The 23,175-nt window shown below is 42.6% G+C and overlaps 1 protein-coding gene and 1 long non-coding RNA gene across 5 annotated transcripts in view; one reads left to right on the top strand and one right to left on the bottom strand.

Annotated features, from left to right (window-relative positions):
* Positions 1-16,853, bottom strand: part of MICU1 (mitochondrial calcium uptake 1) — a 264,556-nt gene extending 247,703 nt beyond the window's left edge. For 3 of the 4 annotated variants that reach the window (XM_065520916.2, XM_005565557.5, XM_074001856.1), the window contains exon 1: positions 16,804-16,853. The gene's annotated coding sequence lies outside the window, so the exon portion shown is untranslated. Of the gene's footprint in view, positions 1-16,782 lie in introns of all 4 variants that reach the window. The other variant, XM_005565558.5, reaches the window with a different exon arrangement.
* A 166-nt stretch (positions 16,854-17,019) lies between these two features.
* On the top strand, positions 17,020-18,399 carry LOC135965119 (uncharacterized). The gene is made up of 2 exons (XR_010577983.2): positions 17,020-17,248; positions 18,360-18,399. It is a non-coding gene; the product is annotated as an uncharacterized lncRNA (long non-coding RNA).
* The last annotated feature ends 4,776 nt before the right edge of the window (positions 18,400-23,175 follow it).

The raw sequence follows: 23,175 nt of genomic DNA, 5'->3' as shown, positions 1-23,175 counted from the left end.
CCCAACTGTTCAAACCAAGTTCAAATAAAGCAAACTCTAGCTGTAACCAATCCAGCCATTTCTGGACCTCACTCCTGTTTTCTGTCTATGAATGTTATCTGACCATGAAGCAGCCCTAGAGTTGCTCTGAATCTATTCTGGTTTTGAGGGCTGGCCAATTCACAAATCATTCTTTGCACAAATAAGCTGTTAAATTTAATTTGTGTAAAGTGTTTTAACAGTATGTATACACAATGGAATATTATTCAGCCATTAAAAAGGAAGGAAATTCTGGCATATGGTACAATATGGATAGACTCAAAAGAACAAATACCTTATGATTCGACTTATATGAGGTACCTAAAATAGTAAAAATTCAGAGACAGAAGGTAGATTAATGGTTACCAAGAGCTTGGAAGAGGGAAAATGGGAAGTTATTGTTTAAAGGGTTCAGAGTTTCTGTTTAGAGATTATGACAAAGTTCTGAAAATGGATAGTGGCAATGGTTGCATGACATGTTGAATGTATTTAATGACAATGAAGTATACATTAAAAAGTGGTCACGCCAGGCATGATGGCTCACATCTATAATCCCCATGCTTTGGGAGGTCAACGTGGGATCACTGGAGGTCAGGAGTTTAAGACCAGCTTAGGCAACACAGTGAGACTCCATCCCTACAAAAATTTTTAAAACTGCTTTGGCATGGTGGTACACACCTATAATAGTCCCAGCTACTCAGGAAGCTGAGGCAGAGGGATCACTTGAGTCCAGGAGATTGAGACTACAGTGAGTTATGATCACACCACTGTACTCCAGCATAAGTAACAGAGTGACATACTCTCTCAAAAAAAAAAAAACAAACCAGTAGTTAAAAAAGTAAATTTTATGTTATATATATTTTATGACACTTTTTTTAAAGAAAAATGTATCTAGTCCAAATTATGTGGAATATGGCAACTGATTCATCATTTATCCGATATTTAAAATTTTAAGAGAACAAAAACTGCCAAGGATGGTGTAATTAGAGAGAATTTACTAAAAAGACTGTTTGCAAAGACACAAGCAGAGTTAACAAAAACCAACAAGAGATAGTAAAGCACTCTGAACATAAAGAATGGAAAGACAGTAGGCCTTAGTGGGCCAGGGAAGGTAATACTGGAATTACCAGAACTCAGTCAACTGTAGTTACAGCTTTGGGAAACAGCTGACAGAAGCTGTGTGGCCTTCAGCAGAGGAATACAACTATTACCACTGACAAGGAGGGAGCCAGGGAAATACACACCCAGACATCACTGTCCTCCCACCTGCTGTCTTCACTAAACCCTATTGGATAACAAAAGGAAAAGAGTTTATGGATGTAGCTTATAAAAGGCAACCTCTTAGAGCATAAAGCTGAGTGGCGAAGGTGAATACAGAGGGGCAAATGGAGACTATGTAGTACAACATGATACATTACTTTACCTCATATTTCTATTTTACTAGCCAAAGGAAAAACTGTAATAAACATGCTTATCAGTACAAAGAAAAACTTCCTGCTGCCACAAAAAAGTAGGCAAGTAACTGGATTAAAATCTAAGATTTTTGTTGTTTAAAAAAAAACAGGCCAGGTGTGGTTGCTCACACCTGTAATCCCAGCACTTTGGGAGGCTGAGGTGGGCAGATCACCTGAGATCAGGAGTTCGAGACCACCCTGGCAAACATGGCAAAACCCCGTCTCCACTAAAAATCCAAAAATTAGCTGGGTGTGATGGTGCGTGCCTGTAACCCCAGCTACTCGGGAGGCTGAGGCAGGAGAATTGCTTGAACCTGGGCAGCAGAGATTGCAGTGACTCCATCTCAAAAAAAAAAAACTAAAAAGAAAGCCCTGCGTTAAGAAATAAGATAAAAGTGAAAAGAAAGAAAGAAAAAAACCCAGTTTTGACGAGAGATATATGGTCTACCCCAATACTCTCAAACACTGAAAATAACAGACTAAAGGAGTGATATATTAGAATATTAGAGCTGAAAGAGTCCTTAACATTTTTCAAAATTTCAGTATGAGAGGGAACAGTCCAGGGAGGTGATAAGCAACTCCATCACTGTCATAAAGCTCTCTGGGCACTGCGGTGTGTTCCTATAGTCTCGGCTGCTTGGGAAAATGAGGCAGATGGATCACTTGAGGCCAGGAGTTTGAAGCTACAGTGCTACACAGTGACTGTGAATAGCCACTGCACTCCTGCCTGAGCAACACAGTGAAACCTTATCTCTTAAAAACCAACCAACCAAAAACAAACAAACAAAAAATCACAAAGCTAGATAACAGCGAAATTGGAAACCCAAACCAGATTTGGTAACTCCTTTCCTCATCGTCTTCCTATCAAACTATGCTACAGAAAAAAATCTGTGTATGTGCTTAATATTGGGAAAATCAACTAGTAAATAGGCTTAAATAATTAAATAAAATCCCAGACTCATAAGGCTAAAATGTTTAATTTCTTATAGAACTCCAGATTTCCCACAATAACACTAGAGTCTGCCATCTATTTTCTTAACCAAAAAAAAAAAAAAAAAGACTCTTCGTGAATCTTAACACAGTACACAAAGTATTTCAGGAGCTGACCAGACTTTAATCTGAGCCTAAAGAAAACATGCAGTTGAAAAGGAAATTATTAATGAGTTAGGAGCCATTTTCCTATAGAGCATGAAATTAAAACCTCTAGGCTAAGAGTAATGGGAGTTATGCCAAGGCTTTGACAGTCGAATTACTCTTTCAAAAGGGTGGAATATAGCCAGGTTTAGTGGCTTATGCCTATAATCCCAGAGCTTTGGTGGCTGAGGCAGAAGAATCACTTGAGGCCAGGAGTTCCTAACCACCCTGGGCAAGATAGCAAGACCCTGTCTCACAAAAAACAATTTAAAAAAATTAGCCAGGCAAGGTGGCATATGCATGTAGTCATAGCTACTCAGGAGGCTGAGGCAGGAGGACTCTTTGTGCCTAGGAGTTTGAAGCTGCAGTGAATTATGATTGCACCATGGTACTTTAGCCTGGGTGACAGAGTGAGACTCTGTCTCAAAAAAAAAAGTTGGGATATACATGAAGAAGAATGCATACTCCACTGGTGAAGACGACACAAAATTCACTTCCTAAAATGCATACGAATTACATACAAAGAATAAAAAAGAGAGAGAGAAAAGATGCAGTATCTATAAGACAAAATCTATAATATAAAGAAAAACTAGAAATATTAAAGATTGAAAGTAATTATTTATAAAAATAAAAGCAAGTTGTTTAAATGACCTGTTTTTCAGAAAAAAATATTAACATCAAACCTTTATAGCTTATTTTAAAACTTTCAAACATGCAGGAAATTTCAAAGACTACTATTATGAACACCATATGTGCATTACTTAAATTCAACAATTAACATCTTGATATACTTGCTTCATCCATTTATCTATATAGCTATTCAACAAACTATTTTTTATGTTGAATCATTTCAAAGTAAATTACAGACATCATTAGGAGAAACATTTTACCTCTAATTTTTTTTATTTTTATTTTTTTTTAGAGACAGGGTTTTGCTCTGTCACTCAGGCTATAGTGCAGTGGCATGCTCATAGCACACTGCAGCCTCAAAAGCCTAGGTTTAAGTAGTCCTCCTGCCTTAGCCTCCCAAGTGGCTAGGAACTACAGGGATGTGACAACACGCCTGGATAATTTTTTTTTTTATTTTTTGTAGAGCTGAGGACCCACTATGTCGTCCAGGCTGGTCTCCAACTCCCGGCCTCAAGTGATCCTCCCACCTCAGCTTCCTAAAGCTCTGGGATTATGAGCGTGAGCCACCACACCTGGCTGTACCCTATATTCTCCTACACAACTACAATATTTTCTGCTACATAACTACATTATCAAATTTATTCAAATTGATAATTACCTAATATCTTCCAATACTAGAACACATAGAAACTTCCCCAAAATTTACAGCTGATTTTTCAAACAAGGATCCATACAAATATGACACATTATCTTTGGTTTTCTCTAGACAGTCTCTCTTAATCTAGAAGAGTTCCTCACACATAACCCTTTTCTCCCCTTACAACTTTAGTTTTTGTTGTGTTAAAATACACCTAACAGGCTGGGCACAGTGGTTCACGCCTGTAATCCCAGCACTTTGGCAGGCTGAGGCGGGGGGATCCACCTGAGGTCAGGAGTTCAAGACCAGCCTGGCCAATACGGCGAAACCCCCGTCTCAACTAAAAATACAAAAAAAGTAGCTGGGCATGGTGGCGGGCGCCTGTCCCGGCTATTTGGGAGGCTGAGGCAGGAGAATCGCTTGAACTAGGAGGTAGAGGTTGCAGTGACCCAAGATTGCGCCATTGCACTCCAGCCTGGGCAACAAGAGCAAAACTCTGTCCCAAAAACAACAACAACAACAACAACAAAAAACACATAATATAAAATTTACCCATACTCATTCAAATGGCTATTATCTAAATTAAAAAAAAAAAAAAACAGAAAACAAGTGTTGACAAGGATGTGTAGAAACTGAAACCCTTGTACCCTGCTGATAGGAATATAAAATAGTGCAGGCACTACAGAAAAAGTATGGCAGCTCCTCAAAAAATTAAACATAGAATTACCATATGATCCAGCAATTCCACTTCTCGGTATATTTCCAAAGGAATTGAAAGGAGGGACCTGAATAGATATTTGTACAGCCATGCTCAAAGCAGCATTGTGCACAATAGCCAAATGGCGGAAGCAACCCAAGTGTCCATCGATGGACGAATGGATAAGTAAAATGTGACACATACATACAAGGAATATTATTCAGCCTTTTTTTTTCTTAATTATGGCAAGATTTCATCATGTCATTTAACCTTCAAAAGGAAATTCTAGCATATGCTACAACATAGATGAACCTGAAGGATACTATGCTAAGAGAAACAAACCAATAAAAAAAAGACAAATACTTCATGATTTCACTTACATGAAGCACCTAGCATAGTCAAATCATAGAGACAGAAACTACAATGATGGATGCCAGAGGTTTCAGGGAGAGGGAAATGAGGAATGAGCATTTCATGAGTATGGAGTTTCAGTTTGGGAAATAGTTTTGGAAATGAATGCTAGTGATGGTTGCATAACAATGTGAATGTACTTAATGCCACTGTACACTTAAAAATTATTAAAATGGCAAATCTTTAAGCTGTGCTAAAATATACATAACAGAAAATTGACCATTTTGACCACTTTTAAGCATACAATTCAGTAGCATATACACTCACCATGTTGTACAATCACAGCACAACCCTAATTTCTGAAGAGAAAAGGGCAAATATATTACAGCATTTTTCACATTGTGGATTTGTCTGATGGCTTCCTTGTGGTGTGGTTTTGTTTCTTTGTGTTTTTTTGAGACGGAGTCCCACTCTGTTGCCCAGGCTAGAATGCAGTGGCATGATCTTGGCTCATTACAACCTCTGCCTCCTGGGCTCAAGTGATACTTGTGTCTCAGCTTCCCCAGTAATTGGGATTACAGGCATGTGCCACCATGCCCAGCTAATTTTTGTATTTTTAGTAGAGACAGGGTTTCACCACTTTGGCCTGGCTGGTCTTGAACTCCTAAACTCAAGCAATCTTCACGCCTTGGCCTCCCAAAGTGCTGGGATTACAGGTGTGAACAACAGCACCACAGCACACTTGTGGTGCGGTATTAAATCTTTCTCTATTCCCTTTTTTTTCCTGTAAACGGAAAGTTACATCTAAAAGTTAGATCACAAATTAAGTATTTTTGGCAAGAATTCTACATAGATTATTTTGTATATTTCATGAGTCTTGACTTAAGGCTTTTTTCTCTGATGTCTAATCTGTCATTAATCCCATTAAATGTATTTTTCATCTCAGACATTATAGTTTCCATCTCCGAAAGTTCCGTTTGAGTCTTTTTATACCTTTCATGTCTCTATTTAACACGTTCAATCTTGGCCAGACGTGGTGGCTCACGTCTGTAATCCCAGCACTTTGGAAGGATGAGGCGGGTGGATCACGAGGTCAGGAGATCAAGACCATCCTGGCTAACACGGTGAAACCCCGTCTCTACTAAAACTACAAAAAATTAGCTGGGTGTGGTAGCATGCACCTGTAGTCCCAGCTACTTGGGAAGCTGAGGCAGAAGAATGGCATGAACCCGGAAGGCGGAGCTTGCAATGAGCCGAGATTGCGCCACTGCACTCCAGCCTGGGCGAGAGAGCAAGACTCCGTCAAAAAAAAAAAAAAAAAAAAGTTCAATCTTTAGTCTAGTTTCCTGAGCATATGGAATATGCTAACTGTTTTAAATCCCTCTTTACTAATTCTATCATCTGTGTCACTTCTGTTTTGGTTTCTAATTTTTTTTCTCATCAGTATGAGTCACATTTTCCTACTTCTTTGCATGCCTAGTAATTTCCAACTGGATGCCAGACATTGTGAATTTTACCTTGTGTGCTTTCTCATATCCCTATAACTATTTTTGAGCTTTATTCTGGGCCATGATTAAATTAGTAGGGAACAGTTTTGGCCCTTTCAGGTCTTGCTTTTAAGCTTTGTTAGGCTGGGCTGGAGAAGTATTTAGTTCAAGGCTACCCACTATTAGGGCAAAACCCTTAAGAGACTCTACATAGAAACCCCATCTCTACTAAAAATACAAAATTAGCCGGGCGTGGTGGTGCGCACGTGTAATCCCAGCTACTTGGGAGGCTGAGGCAGGAGAATCACTTGAACCTGGGAGGCAGAGGTTGTGGTGAGCCGAGATCGCGCTATTGCACTCCAACCTAGGCAACAAGAGCGAAACTCCATCTAAAAAAAAAAAAAAGAGAGTCTACACAATGATCTGTAAGATGGTTTCCACTCTGGTTGGTGGGAAAAAAAAAAAAACCACTATTCCTAATTCAGCAAGTATTGTTTTATCTGATCTTTTCAAGTGATTACCTTCCTCGCCTCAGAAAGTTTCCTCACATATATCCACTGATCAGTTCTCAGCCGAATACTCGAGAGGGATCCTCGGCAGTTCTCTGAAGTTCTCCCTCTCTGCAGCTATCTCCAGTTTTCTGCCCTGCAAACTCCAGATGCTTTGGCCTCCCCAGACTCCCTCAATTAAGGGAAACTATTGTGCTCTGCCTGGGTTCCCTGTCCCTGTTGTGCAGCTGGAAAACTGTCTAGGCAGCAAGCCACAGCAATCATAGACCTCATCTCATTTCTTTCCTATCTTTCAGGGATCACTCTCCTTAGCTGCACAATGCTCAAAATCTAGACAACCACTGTTTTACACATTTTTGTCTGCTTTTTTAGCTGTTTCAGGCAGGAAGGTAAGCCTAGTCCCTGTTACTACTACTACTTCACCAGAAACGGAAGACCAATTTTCTTTGTCCCTTTTATTCATCTCTTTCTCTGATATTTTAAGGCAACTCAAATATTGTATCATTTCACTGCTATACATTTTCTTATGTCTCTCCAAAAATATGGATTTTTGACATAATCATGTCAGTTATACTCAACCAATTTAACCATTCCTAAGTATGACCTAACACCAGTCCATACTCCAATTTCCTCAATTAAAAAAAAATTGAACAACTGATAGTTTAAACTCTTTTTAATGCTAGCATTTAATAGACACTACTCTGTGAGGGGTACTATGCTAAGTACCGGGGATATCCATTACCTTATTTAGTCCTCAGTAATCCTTTGGGGTAAATATTATTATTACCCCCATTTCACTGATAAGAACACCAAAGCTTGCTGGGCATGGGGGCTGACACCTGTAATCCCAGAACTTTGGGAGGCCGAGGCAGCAGGGTCACTTAAGGCCAGGAGTTTGAAACCAGCCTGTGCAACATATTAAGACCGAGTCTCTACAAAAAAGTTAAAAATTAGCCAAGTGTGATGGCACTTACCTATAGTCCTAGCTACTCAGGAGGCTGAGGTGTAAGGACTGCTTGAGCCCAGGAGTTTGAAGATGCAGTAAACTGTGGTCACACCACTACACTCCAGCCTGGGTGACAGCGTGAGACTCCAACTCAAAACAACAAAAAACCAGCAAAGCTCGAAGCTGTTAAAAAGTTTGCCAAGGCTTGCCGCAGTGGCTCACACCTGTAATCCTAGCACTTTGAGAGGCCGGGGCAGGCAGAGCACTTGAGGTCAGGAGTTAGAGACCGGCCTGGCCAACATGGTAAAACCCCGTCTCTACTAAAAATACAAAAATTAGCCAGGAGTGGTGGCACATGTCTGTAATCCCAGCTACTAGGGAGGCTGACGCAGGAGAATCGCTTGAGTCCAGGAGACGGAGGCTGCAGTGAGCTGAGATCACGCCACTGCACTCCAGCCTGGTCAACAGAGCCAGACTCCGTCTCCAAAAAAAAAACACACAACTACCAGTTTGCCTAAGGTTATAGCATGGCAAAGGCAGATTTCTCTGATCACAAACACTCTATTTTCTAAAAACAATTGTGTATCTTTATTATTTTTTTGAAATGAGGTCTCATTATATGGCCCAGGCTGGTCTTGAATTCCTGGGGTCAAGCAATCCTCCCCCCTCAGCCTCCAGAATAGCTGACATTACAGGTGTGTGCCACTGCCCTGCCTCCCAATGGAATTGCACTTAACCATTATGCTTCAGTACCATCTCAGGACTTATTAGCATAGAGTATCAGACAATATCAATGCTTACATTGAAAATCAAATTCTAAGATTGCTTAATTTAAACGCTATTGCAGGTCAAAGACCTGAAAAAAATAATGCTACTTTATTTGAAATATATTACAATAAAATCTGCTTAAAATTTAAAAAAATACAACTTTCAAATCTAAATGTGAATTTTAATTGAAAAAGCACAAGAAACTTGGTTGAAATGAAATTAACTATCATCTCTAACTAGAGAATGCAGATTCGTTTAATTATAATGTGCTACCACAGCTCTTGTCAAGTAGAACAGGCTGCGATGACAGAAATATTTTGTATCTGTGCTGTTCAATACAATAGCCACTAGCCATATGTGAGTACTGGGCATCTGAAATATGTCTAGTAAAACTAAGAGAAACTGAATTTTTTATTTTCTTTATTTTTAATGAGCTTAAATCTAAATTGTAATTATCTGTTCATCTGTCCGTTTTCCCCACTAGGCTGTAAGATCCTTGAAGAACAGAACATATTTTCATCTCTCCTTTCAATGTCTCGATACATATTAGAAATCTGTTTGTTGATATGTTGTAGAATATGTGGATGGAATTTTCTAGATGTGTCCAGGTAAATTCTCTAAATATATTAGACTGATAAAGGTTACAAAGTACAGACTTACTTTGTTGGATTATATCCTTTGTCTATTCTGACTTTTAAAAAAGATGAAATATCAGCCAGGCCCGGTGGCTCATGCCTGTAATCCCAGCTCTTTGGGAGGCTGAGGCAGGCAGATCACAAGGTCAGGAGATCGAGACCATTCTGGCTAACGTGGTGAAACCCCGTCTCTACTAAAAATACAAAAAAATTAGCCAGGCGTGGTCGCAGGCACCTGTAGTCCCAGCTACTCAGGAGGGTGAGGCAGGAGAATGGTGTGAACCCGGGAGGCGGAGTTTGCAGTGAGCCGAGATTGCGCCACTGCACTCCAGCCTGGGCAACAGAGCAAGACTCCGTCTCGAAACAATAAATAAATAAAACAGATGATATATCTTATTTACTCATTTATTCACCAAACATGCTCTGAGCTTATACATTTGACAAAGACTCTGTTGTGTACTCGGTATACGATGATGAATAAGACCCAGTTTCTGGCATCAAGAATCACTCAATGTAATAGACAATACATACAATTGCTCCACAAAGTAAGAAGACTACTTTAAACAGATAAAGTAAATTATGAGAACCAACAAGGAAAATAACCACCTGAGGGTAGAGGGAGTTTCTACATACTGAACAATAATTCATTAACCTAGTTTAACGATGAACAGCAGCTCACCAGTTGGGAGATGGCAGAATGGTGGAGAGGCATTCCAAGTACCACAAATAGCCTATGTAAAGGCATAAAGACACAAAAAGACATGGCGAACAGGGGGAGCAAAAAGTGTCTCATTCTGACTAGAACATGGGAAAACGAGTAGAAAGGGGAGGAGGATAAATTAGAGCTAGATTCTAATACTCTTTTGTGCCATATTACAGTGCTGACTCAATCTTATTAGGATGGTAGGCAAAGTATTCATGTTTACTTTTTTTTAAAAAAGGAAAAAAACAGCTTGCTATTTCCCATACTCAAAGAACAAACTTTAAAAAGCAAAATATAAATTATAATTTTTGCTTATAACAGACACCAAATCCAAATTAACTGTCCAAGCAAGGTTATTAGAATAGGCACTTTAAGATTTTGTTGTTTTTGAGATGGAGTCTCACTCTGTCGCCCAGGCTGGTATACAGTGGTGCCATCTTGGCTCACCGCAACTTCTGCCTCCCGGGTTCAGGCAATTCTCATGCCTCAGCCTCCCAAGTAGCTGGGATTACAGGAGTGTGCCACCACGTCTGGCTAATTTTTTGTATTTTTAGTAGAGACAAGGTTTCCCCATGTTGCTCAGGCTGGATTCGAACTCCTGATCTCAAGCTATTCTCCTGCCTCAGCCTCCCAAAGTACTGGGATTACAGGCATGAGCCACTGCTACTGGCCAAGCACTTCAAGTTTTAAATAAGCAACATTAAATCACTTTGAAGAGAAATGCAAGCACTATTTGTATACTTAACTGATGTGATATCTTTCTCAAATACTAAAGTTTCAATTTTCTCATAGTAAAACCCATCTTGAACTTAATATTAGTCTAGGAAACATTTATGATCTGCAAAAAATTGATCGCCCTGTTAGTTTGAGGAAAAAAAGATGAGTCTACTTCTAGCCATTTCTTGCCTCATAAACAGAACTAAAACACCTCTCCCACGATGTGGCAATATTTAACTTTTCAATGCCAGGTTATTAATTATATTTAATGTCAATCACTTCTCACGGTTGTACAATTCCACAGCTACCTTTTTTTTTATTTTTTCAACTAACATTCTGTTATCTGTTTTACCCACAGGTATCTTATTTACAGGTATCCACTCTATCGTGCTCTTAAAGCAAGACTGGCCAGGCATGGTGGCTCATGTCTGTAATCCCCATATTTTGGGAGGCCAAGGCAGGCGGAATGCTTGAGCCCAGGAGATTGAGACCAGCCTGGGCAACATAGTGAGACCCCGTTTCTACAGAAAAAAATTGTTTTAACAATGAACCATCAGAATAAGGCATAAAGATACAAAACTAATGTTAACTGTAGTTTTAAAGTTAACACCCAGTAACAGCAATTAGTTATAATTATGGTAATTTATTTTACATACCATGTTCAAAATAAAGTGGTTTTGGATTGGTGCAGTGGCTCACACCTGTAATCCCAGCACTTTGGCTGGCAGATCACCTGAGGTCAGGAATTTCAGACCAGCCTGGCCAATATGGTGAAACCCCATCTCTACTTAAAATACAAAAAAAAAAATAGCCGGCTGTGGTGGCAGGCACCTGTAATCCCAGCTACTCGGGAGGCTAAGGCAGGAGAATTGCTTGAACCCAAGATGCAGAGGTTGCAGTGAGCCAAGAACGCGCCATTGCACTTCAGCCTAGGCGACAAGTGTAAAACTCCACCTCAAAAAAAAATAATAATTTTTTAAAAATTAAGTGGTTTCTATACTAACAGTTTAAACATAAAATAATGAAAAGAACCAAGCATTTAATCATATCCACAACATGTATTTAAATATTTAAAACATTTTTATTTACTATGTATTAACTGCAGTTACTAATCAAGTTAACCCACAGAAATAAAAATATCAAGAATTTATTTTAACAAGCTGGCCAATACATAATATATTTAAAGTTATAAAACCTGAATATTCCAGACCAAAGGTACTAAACATGTAATAACAGTACAGATACACACACTGGAAGAGTTTAAATTTTTTCAAATTCTTTAAGTTTTTTTTTTTTTTTTTTTTTTTTTTTTGAGGTGGAGTCTCGCTCTGTTGCCCAGGCTGGAGTGCAGTGGCCGGATCTCGGCTCACTGCAAGCTCCGCCTCCCGGATTTACGCCATTCTCCTGCCTCAGCCTCCTGAGTAGCTGGGACTACAGGCGCCCGCCACCTCGCCCGGCTAGTTTTTTGTATTTTTTAGTAGAGACGGGGTTTCACTGTGTTAGCCAGGATGGTCTCGATCTCCTGACCTCGTGATCCGCCCACCTTGGCCTCCCAAAGTGCTGGGATTACAGGCTTGAGCCACCGCGCCCGGCCAAGTTATTATAATAATAAGCATTAAAAACAGAAAAAAATCAACACGTAAACTGTAAATACAATTTTTTATATTGCAAAAGGAAGCCAAGTTCTCTTTATTTATTTATTTTTTTTTTTTGAGCCAGAGTCTTGCTCTGTCGCCCAGGCTGGAGTGCAGTGGCATGATCTCTGCTCACTGCAAGCTCCGCCTCCTGGGTTCAGGCCATTCTCCTGCCTCAGCCTCCCCGGAGTAGCTGGGACTACAGGCGCCCGCCATGACGCCCAGCTAAATTTTTTGAATTTTTTTTTTTTTTTTTTTTTTAGTAGAGATGGGGTTTCACCATGTTAGTCAGGACGGTCTCGATCTCCTGACCTCGTGATCTGCCCACCTCGGCCTCCCAAAGTGCTGGGATTACAGGAATGAGCCACCGCGCCCAGCCCCAAGTTCTCTTAATTAAAAAAAAAAACAAAAAAACCCACGAAAATTATTTTAGTGAACATCTGTTGTTTTTGCCTATCCAGCAACCAATCTCTCTTCTCCAGAAAGTATCACCTCAATTTTTCTTTAGGATCTGTCACCCACCCTTAATTCAAATGGTTTCAAACTTATATCCCTCTCCTTCCCACTCCAGGATAGGGACAAATTCCAAGCCTAGCCACACAAAGCATTCCATCACTCTGGCCACAGGGACTGCCTCTCTAAGATGGGCAAAGACCCAAGTCAGGTCAATGAAACTACCATACAGTGGTGTGCTGGAACTGCAGAGAAAGGGAAGTTCTCTTTCTTCTTGGGTTTCTGAGGTTGAAGGAAGTAAGCCTAGTGCTGGTATTACAATCTTTCCCAGGGAATCAGACTCCAGAACCTTAATTACTTTTCCACACTGAATCCCAAATATGCAAAGGGAACTAGGGGTTACCTGGTAGTAAGAGAAAAGATAAATTAGGACTTTGACTTTCAATATTGTATCTTCCATAATGTTTCCATTTTTCAAAAATAAGCATATTACTTTTATAATAGGAAATTTAAAACATTTAAAAATATTGTCCATGTTTTCTTCTCAAATATGCTCAGATATTCATATTTCAATATCTTAAAAGTATTAACAATTTTCTCATAACTTACCAAAGCACATAGAATATCTATCTAAAAACAATCACCTTCTTCTTCTGGCACAAAATAAAGCTATTACAATATTTTCATTTTTAAATTATGAGTGGGAGGCCAGGTACAGTGGCTCACACCTCTAACCCCAGCACTTGGCAAGGCTGAGGCAGGCGGATCACTTGAGTTCATGGGTTCGAGATCAGCCTAGCCAACATAGTAAAACCCCATCTACTAAAAATACAAAACTGAACCAGGTGTGGTGGTGCACTCCTGTAATCCCAGCTACTCGGGAGGCTGAGGCAGGAGAATCGCTTGAACCCAGGAGGCAGAGGTTGCAGTGAGCCAAAATCACACCACTGCATTGTAGCCTGGGCAACAAGAGTGAAACTCTGTCAAAAAGACAAGAAAGGGCCGGTCGCGGTGGCTCAAGCCTGTAATCCCAGTACTTTGGGAGGCCGAGACGGGAGGATCACGAGGTCAGGAGATCGAGACCATCCTGGCTAACACGGTGAGACCCCGTCTCTACTAAAAAAAAATACAAAAAAACTAGCCGGGCGAGGTGGCAGGCGCCTGTAGTCCCAGTTACTCGGGAGGCTGAGGCAGGAGAATGGCGTAAACCTGGGAGACGGAGCTTGCAGTGAGCTGAGATCCGGCCACTGCACTCCAGCCTGGGCGACAGAGAGAGACTCCGTCTCAAAAAAAAGAAAAGACAAGAAAGACAGAGCGAGACTCCATCTCAAAAAAAAAAGACAAGAAAAGAAAAGGGAAGGGGAGGGGAGGAAGGGAGAAAAACAAAAGAAAGAAAAGAAAAGGAAAAAAGAAAAGAAAAGAAAAGGAAAATATGAGTGGAAAAAACAGTTTGAGTAAACCTTTTTTTAAAAAACTGGTTCTTGTGGCTAGGCATAGTGGCTTGTACGTATAATCCCAGCACTTTGCGAGGCCAAGGCGGGAGGATCACTTGAGTCTGGGAGTCCAAGACTAGCCTGGGCAGGCCAGGTGTGGTGGCTCAGGCCTGTAATCCCAGCAGTTTGGGAGGCCGAGACAGGTGGATCACCTGAGGTCAGGAGTTCGAGACTAGCCTGGCCATCATGTAAAACTCCATCTCTACTAAAAATACAAAAAATTAGCCAAATGTGGTGCCTCGCCTGCAGTCCCAGCTACTTGGGAGGCTGAGGCAGGAGAATTGCTTGAACCCAGGAGGCGGAGGTTGCAGTGAGCCGAGATCACACCACTGCACTCCAGCCTGGGCAACAGTGTGAGACTTCTTTCCCACTCCCCAACAAAAGGACCAGCCTTGGCAAAATGGCTGAACCCCATCTCTATTTAATTAATTAGTTAATTAATTAAAAACTGGTTATCATTTTAAAAGGGATACATTTAACAATTGTATATGGAAAAAATGGTTAATGTTCAGCACGTGCTGCAGCCATTGTAAAAATGGCTCAAGAGATAAAGCTAACTTTAAAGATTGAAAGTGGCAAAATTGGGTTTAAAAAAGGTTTATCAATTATATTAGTCCTATAACTCTGAATAGCATAAGATCTGAAGGAGTTGGTCAGTTAAATATTTCAATTATAATTATTTTGCATAATACTGCATTATGGAGAAATTTCATATCGTTTTATTCTTTTGTTGTTGCTGTTTTGAGAGACAGGGTATCGCTCTGTTGCCCAAGCTGGAGTACAATGGTACGATCACTGCTCACTGCAGCCTCAACCTCGAGGACTCAAGTCATCCTCCTGTCTCAGCCTCCCAAGTAGCCAGGACTACAGTGCACCCAGCTAATTTTTTTGTAGAGATGGTCTTGCCATGTTGCCCAGGCTAGTCTCAAACTCCTGGATTCAAGGGATCCACGTGGCCTCCCAAAGTCCTGGGATTATGGGCCTGAGACACCACACCCAGCCTGTTTTATTCTTAAATACAGGAAAGTTAGTCTGGAGATTCACTTCTTAGGAATGTAAACAATCTACTGAATATAGTAAATATAAAGGAAGACAGCAATAAACACTTTTGTTCTCTTCCATTTATTAGCTTTTATTAGTTTCTATCATTCTTTCCCTTTCTCCCCAGGCACACAAGCCACTCCAGAATATTCACTTTTTGTTAATATTATGTTTTACGACTCTCAGTAAGGACACTTAGAAGATGTCAGGGACACTTGCTTGATACATTAGGTAGCCAGAGTGATGCTCTTAAGTAGAAGAGACAATCAGAGACATACCAACGGTGGGGATAAAGAGTAGCTGGAGGCAAAAGCCACCTTCTTACAGAAAAGTGGCAATGGGTTCTAAAGTTTTTAGGATAAGGCAACATTCAAAAAGCTCCTTACCTTGTCCACACCAGAAACACAGTAGGTGGGTCATTCTGGCCAACACCTTTGTCTCAAGATGCTGACGTTTATTATTGTCATATGGTCCAATGAAACCTAAACTCTCCTACAGCTATCAACACCGAACTTGTTTCACCTAATGAAATGCAAACTCCTTTCTTAATACTGCTAGATCACTTCCCCACATGCCCAAAAGGGATGTTTTAATATAAACAAAGGCATATCAAAAAAGCCACCCAAACAAGTGCGACAGAAACATTTACTGATAAATAGGAAGAAAATTGGCGTTTCTAAGGTACCACAAGGAGAATAAAATATTTTACTCTAGTCCCTTAGCTATAAGATATTTATTCTATTTATATTTACTAATGGCCACTGTATTTTTTAAGGCATGGTAAAGGGAAGGTAAAGAAACCATCAACCATAAGATTATAGAGAGGTCAACTTAAAGAACAGTTTGTTTTCAACTCTTCTCCTAACATTCACATAGAGTCAATAAAATCTAGCTCTTTCTCAAAACAGCCTATGGCCGGCCAGAATGGGGCGGTGAAAAGAAAACAGGGAGAACGTAATGAAAATGGGAAGGCGCTGTAAAAGATAAAAACTGAGCAGTCCGAGTAACCTGCACTTTGCATTGCTCCTTTGAGTCCTCACTGATTTTCCACTTACTTCGATTCAGTGGTTAATATTTCTCCGTATTAGAAATCCATCTGTGAACTCCCGCACCCACTTCCAACCACATTCACAAATTCCAAGAGAGCCGGTCAAGGCTATTAGAGTGTCCCACTCGCCCGTGAGGAGGGGGGCGTCGGCGCCAAGTTGGGAAGCCGGCACTGGGAGAAGTTATCCCGGGACGGGAGAAGGGACGGGTTGGGGTGAAGAAAAGTGGAGGACGGGAGGCAAGCATGACTACGGACTCCTCTCAGCACCAAAACTGAGCGCATCAGGGAGAGACAGGTATCCCGCCAGACCCGAGAAGTAGCCGGATGCCCGGGACGGACAAACGGCCAGCCTCGGAGCCCAGTTCCCTAAGGCTGTCTCGCCAACCCCCTTCCCCTTCGCCTTCCCTAAATTGCTGTCTCCTCATACCCTCCAGAGTCCGAGACTCACGCGTCCAAGCACGAGCTCCAGCAGCTCCTCGGTCAAAGCCGCCCACCTCTGACAGCCATAGAGATGAAACAGCGGAGACAAACCTCCACCTCCTCCGCCCACCCTCACGTGACTCTCCTAGCCGCTGGGCCTGTCGGGATCTTGGCGACAGGCGTGTGGGAGGGGCACAGACGAAAAGGAATGGGGAGGGGCGGGGAAATCAACGCACCACGCCCCAGCCTCGGACCCCGCCCTAGCCCGGTCACTCCCCCTTACCCGGCTCGCGTTTAGGCGGGAAAGCTGGAAACCTCCCAGAAGTTGTCGGGCATTTCTTCTGGTTTTTTTCCCCTCCACAAGAGTCATAGGAATCTGTTGAGAAATTTATTGTGGCTCATGACACCTCCTCGGTACCCGTTTTCGTGTTGGCTAAGCAAAAAGGAGTTCGTGAAAAGAAAACTGGACCACAGTGAGTTGGAAATTGTTTCTTTCCAACTCCGTTTCGTTTTATCAGAGATAAAATTTTATCAGAGTTAAATGTTCCTGTTTCATAACCTTGAGCCTTTTTTGGATTTAGAAACCCTCACCACTTCCTCTACTGGATGGGTTTTTCAGGTGTTTTATTTGCAGACTAATATTACTGCAGAGTTTATAGTCTCTAAGCCACTAAAAAAACATGTTTTCCCTTGAAGAAGGTTTTTGTTTTTGTTTTTGAGATAGAGTTTCACTTTTGATGCCCAGGCTGGAGTGCAATGGAGCGATCTCGGCTCACCGCAGCCTCCGCCTCCCGGGTTCAAGTGATTCTCCTGCCTCAGCCTGCTGAGTAGCTGGGATTACAGGCTTGCGCCACCACGCCCAGCTAATTTGTATTTTTAGTAGAGACGGGGTTTCTCCATGTTGGTCAGGGTGGTCTCGAACGCCGGATCTCAGGTGATCCGCCCACCTCAGCCTCCCAAAGTGCGAGGATTACAGGCGTGAGCCACTGCGCCCGGCTGAAGAAGGTGTTTTTATCAGAAAAATGGGATGGGAAAGGATTCTCGCCCCTGCTGTGGAAATAGAATGGAAATAGGACTATAATACCAGAGAGTGTGTTTTTTTTGGGGGGAGGGGGTAGGGGGTTGATTGGTTGGTTGTTCGTTTGTTTTGAGACGGAGTCTTGCACTGTGGCCCAGGCTGGAGTGCAGTGATGCGATCTCAGCTCACTGCAACCTCCTCCTCCCAGGTTCAAGTGATTCTTCTGCCTCAGCCTCCCGAGTAGCTGGGATTACAGGCGCGCCCCGCCACGCCCGGCTAATTTTTGTATTTTTAGTAGAGACGGGGTTTCACCATATTGGCCAGGCTGGTCTTGAACTCCTGACCTCAGGCGATCCTTGCGTCTCGGCTTCCCAAAGTGCTGGGATTACCAGTGTGAGCCCACCACGCCAGTCCCAGAGAACTTTCAAACAATATTTTTTTTTTTCCCAAGAATTAACGTAGCAGAGCTGTGGAAAAGGCAATTTATAGAAACAAAGCCAACAAAACCATCCCTGGGGTAAATTGTGAAGTAAGCAGTATCACCTCTATTCTCCATTTCTTCTCAGACCCAACTAACCAAAGTACAATAAATGATTGTGTTCATGGCGCTGTGCTGGAGCTTTACATACAACCCAGTGTTTGTCTACAACCACTCTAGGATGGATACTGTTTTATTCATTTGCAGGTAGGGAACCCAGCTGACACCCCTAGGTAATGCAGTACATGCAGTAGCAGGACATAGACCTGACCTGAGGGCCTGTGAGGCTTCCACTCTTAAATGATGTAATTCAGGCCCGGCGCGGGGGCTCTCGCCTGTAATCCCAGCACTTTGGAAGGCGGAGGCGGATGGATCACGAGGTCACGAGATCGAGACCATCCTGGCTGACACGGTGAAACCCTGTCTCTACTAAAAATATAAAAAATAAGCCGGGTGTGGTGGCGGGCGCCTGCAGTCCTAGCTACTCAGGAGACTGAGGCAGGAGACTCGCTTGAACCCAGGAGACCGAGGTTGCAGTGAGCCAAGATCGTACCACTGCACTCCAGCCTGGGTGACAGAGCAAGATTCTGTCTCAAAAAAAAAAATGTGCTTTAGTCCATTGTCCTCTGACCTGCCTTGCCACAGGAGTTAGGAATTATTGCTAATTTGCTTGCCAAGCTATCAAAATGTACCTTTTCTGTCGTGTCTCTTCCCATTTAGACACTGTTCTCTGTTAAGTGAGAAATCTGATAAAGAAATTATTCCCCCCGCCCCCCGTTTTTTTGTTTTATGTTTTTTGTTTTTTTGAAACGAGGTCTCTGTCACCCGGGCTGGAGTGCAGGTGGAGTGATCTCAGCTCACTGCAGCCTCTGCCTCCTGGGTTCAAGCGATTCTCCCACCTCAGCCTCCTGGCACTACAGGTGGGCACTACCATGCCTGGCTAATTTTTAAATTTTTGTAGAGATAGGGTCTTGCTGTATTGCCCAGGTTGTTCGCAATTTTCCCACCTTAGGCTCCCAAAGTGCTGAGATTACAGGTGTGAGCTACTGCGCCCAGTCTTCCTTAAATATGAATAGGAACTTAGCTTGATATCCTTCTCAAGCAGCATATCCATTATCTCTGATGATGAGAATTTCAAGTTGTGTCATAAATTACTATGGATACTTTGGAGGTTCATACTATAGAGCTTGAATAGCAGCTAAGTCAACTGTTTCTCAGAACAAGGAAAAAGGAAAGTTAAATCATCCATACACATTAAACAAAAATCAATTTTTAAGAATTGCTGGTGGGGCACAGTGGCTCATGCCTATAATCCCAGCACTTTGGTAGGCTGAGGCAGGCAGATCACCTGAGGTCGGGAGTTCGAGACCAGCCTGACCCACATGGGGAAACCCCATCTCCACTAAAAATACAAAATTAACCAGGCATGATGGTGCATGCCTGTAATTCCAGCTACTCGGGAGGCTGAGACAGAAGAATCGCTTGAACCCGGGAGGCAGAGGTTGCGGTGAGCTGAAATCATGCCATTGCACTCCAGCCTGGGCAACAAGAGCGAAACTCCGTATCAAAAAAAAAAAAAAAATTGCTGAAATTCAGGCCAGGTGCTGTGGCTCACACCTATAATCGCAGCACTTTGGGAGGCCAAGGCAGGTGAATCACCTGAGGTCAGGAGTTCAAGACCAACCTGGCCAACATGGTGAAACCCCGTTTCTACTAAAAATACAAAAATTAGCCGGGCATGGTGGCACATCCCTGTAATCCCAGGACTGAGGCAGCAGGATCGCTTTGCTTGAAACTGGGAGGCAGAGGTTGCAGTGAGCCAAGATTGTGCCACTGCACTCCAGCTTGGGCAAACAGAGCGAGACTCCATCTCAAAAAAAAAAAAAAAAAAAAAAGGGCTGGGCGTGGTGGCTCATGCCTGTAATCCCAGCACTTTGGGAGGCCGAGGCAGGCAGATCACGAGGTCAGGAGATCGAGACCGTCCTGGCTAATACAGTGAAACCCTGTCTCTACTAAACAAAATACAAAAAATTAGCCAGGCGTGGTGGTGGGCCCTTGTAGTCCCAGCTACTCGGGAGACTGAGGCAGGAGAATGGCGTGAACCCGGGAGGCGTAGCTTGCAGTGAGCTGAGATGGCGCCACTGCACTCCAGCCTGGGCGACAGAGCGAAACTCCATCTCAAAAAAAAAAAAAAGATTTGCTGAAATTCAATTCTAATTTTAGGCAACATTTGTCTATATAAAACTAATCAGTCAAACTATTAAATAACATTTAAAAACATAAATCAATATTTCTCAAACTTTTTGGTCTTAGGACCCCTATACACTTAAAAATTATTGAGGACTCAAAAGAACTTTTATTTATGTGTGTTATACCTATCGATATTTACCATATTCAGCCAGGCAGAGGCTAATACCTATAATCTCAGCACTTTGAGAGGCTGAGATGGGAGGATCACATGAGGCCAGGACTTTGAGGCTACAGTGAGCTATGATCATGCCACTGCACTCCAGCCTGCACAACAGAGCAAGAACCTGTCTCTATAAACTTTTTTTAATTTAGCATATGAGGAATTAAAATTGAGGCTGGGCACAGTGGCTCACGCCTGTAATCCCAGCACTTTGGGAGGGTGAGGCGGATAGATCACCTGAGGTCATGAGTTTGAGACTATCTTGGCAAATATGGTGAAACCCTGTCTCTACTAAAAATACAAAAATTAGCTGGGCATGGTGGCGCAAGCCTGTAATCCCAGCTACTCAGGAGGCTGAGGCAGAAGAATCGCCTGAATCTGGGAGACAGAGGTTGCAGTGAACCAGGATCGCACCACTGCAGTCCAGCCTGGGCCTAAGTGACGGAGCAAGACTCGATCTCAAAAAAAAAAAAAGAAAAGAAAGAAAATTAAAATTGAAATTATTTTAATATGTACTTAGTCATTTAAAAATAATAGATCCATTATATGTTGACATAAATATATTCTTAAGAAAATGGCGTAAACCCGGGAGGCTGAGCTTGCAGTGAGCTGAGATCCGGCCACTGCACTCCAGCCCAGGCGACAGAGTGAGACTCCGTCTCAAAAAAAAAAAAAAAAAAAGAAAAACAACTTCAAAAAAATGGAGTAGCATGGTTTTACATTATTGCAAATTTCCCTCTTTTTTTTTTTTTTGAGACAGAGTCTCACTTTGTCACCCAGGCTGGAGTACAGTGGCACGATCTTGGCTCACTGCAACCTCTGCTTCCTGGGTTCAAGCAATTCTCCTGCCTCGGCCTCCTGAGTAGCTGGGATTACAGGCGCGTGCCACTACGCTCGGCTAATTTTTTTGTATTTTTAGTAGAAACGGGGTTTCACCATATTGATCAGGCTGGTCTTGAACCCCTGACCTTGTGATCCGTCCACCTCTGCCTCCCAAAGTGCTGGGATTACAGGCATGAGCCACTGTGCCTGGCTGCAAATTGCTTTAATGTCTGGCTTAACAGAAGACAGATTCTCGTATCTTTTCTGCATTAAATATTTGCACTCTTACACATTATGTCGCCCCTGGCAAACACTACTATATGCTTAACAAAGAATTAGAGTGATAAGGCAAATAACAGTGTGTTAGTGAGAAAACAGTCTTGACCTTACAGATTACTAGAAAGGGTTTCAGGAAACCCCCAGTAGTCTTTGACCACACTTTGAGAACCACTGTTTTAAACCGTACAAATGTTTCCTGATTTTGGGGCTGTGTGGTGGGTTCCAGGCCAAGCCCCAGGTCTCACTCCATCCAGCCCCCTCTAAAAGGGAGGAGGCCATTCCCTTCCTCACCATCTGGTCCAACAAAGCTATAGAAAGTGAGAGAGGGAGAAGCTGGAGGCCAAAGGGGTGATACATGGGCAAAGAAGGCAGAAAGTGGGGACCTCACGGCCAGCCCTCCCAGCCCAGTCGATATGGAGGGGATCCTGGCAGGCCTGCCTGTTCCCCAAGGACAAACCTTTTGTGGCACAAGCCTCAACTCACTTGTCCTGGCTGGGATTCATACCCTTATGCACGAGTCTCTGCCCTTAGTTCCAATCTTACTGTAAGGATTGAGGTAGTTAATCCATTTATACTTGTAGCGTCCATTACCTGCGGTTAATCAAAACACATGCTCCTGAGGAGCTTCCTGCTATTTCATTCAAGAAAAAAATTTTTTTTTCTTTTGTCCATCCGAAGTCAACCATACTAAGGCACCAGCAAAGGCGTCATCAGACTGTGCCCCAAAGTGGTGTACGGGACCAAGGGTCAGGGTTGGGGCTCTCACCCCTAAATCCCCCTTCAGACATGAGGCCTCCTCCCTGTCCCAGACCCGGATAGAGAAGCCTTATGTATCCAAAGGAAAGAAACTGAAGTTTTCAGCTGGTGTTACTCTAAGTCTGAATACAGAGAAATGTTCTGCATCTAAATTATTGAGTATTTGGAAGGGAAATGGTTTTTATGTCCCCTGGCATTGATGAGGATTTGTCTTCAATTTTCCTGCAATTACTGTGACAGGCTGTACTGTTTCCCTTCTATTGGTTTTCAAGAAACAGGCAAACAGTCGAGTGGTTTGAATGGCAAAGCCACTAGGATCTCCCCATAAACACTTCAGGGGAAAGAAAGGAGAACCTCCACCCCTGATGAGAGGTGGGAGGAAGGGGTTGCCTAGAGGCACCAGCTTCTCCTGTGGAGCAAGAAGGCTCAAACAGGCCCTCTGGGTCTCTATGAGGTAGTTACTAGCACTGCTGGTTCCCAGTTTGGCAGACAGTATGTCTGGGGTGGGAGGAAGGGAAGGCACCCTTGAGAGTTAACTGAGGCCCCTCCTCACTGCCGGTCTGCCAGGCCTGAAGGGAACTCGGTGGTACTATCTCTGCAGTAGGGGTAGGGGACCAAGAGCAGTCCCACAACAGGG

This window comes from Macaca fascicularis, chromosome 9, assembly GCF_037993035.2.
Source record: "Macaca fascicularis isolate 582-1 chromosome 9, T2T-MFA8v1.1".
NCBI lineage: Eukaryota > Metazoa > Chordata > Mammalia > Primates > Cercopithecidae > Macaca > Macaca fascicularis.
Note: the sequence above shows the minus strand (reverse complement) of the source record. Positions and strands in the feature narration are given on the sequence as shown.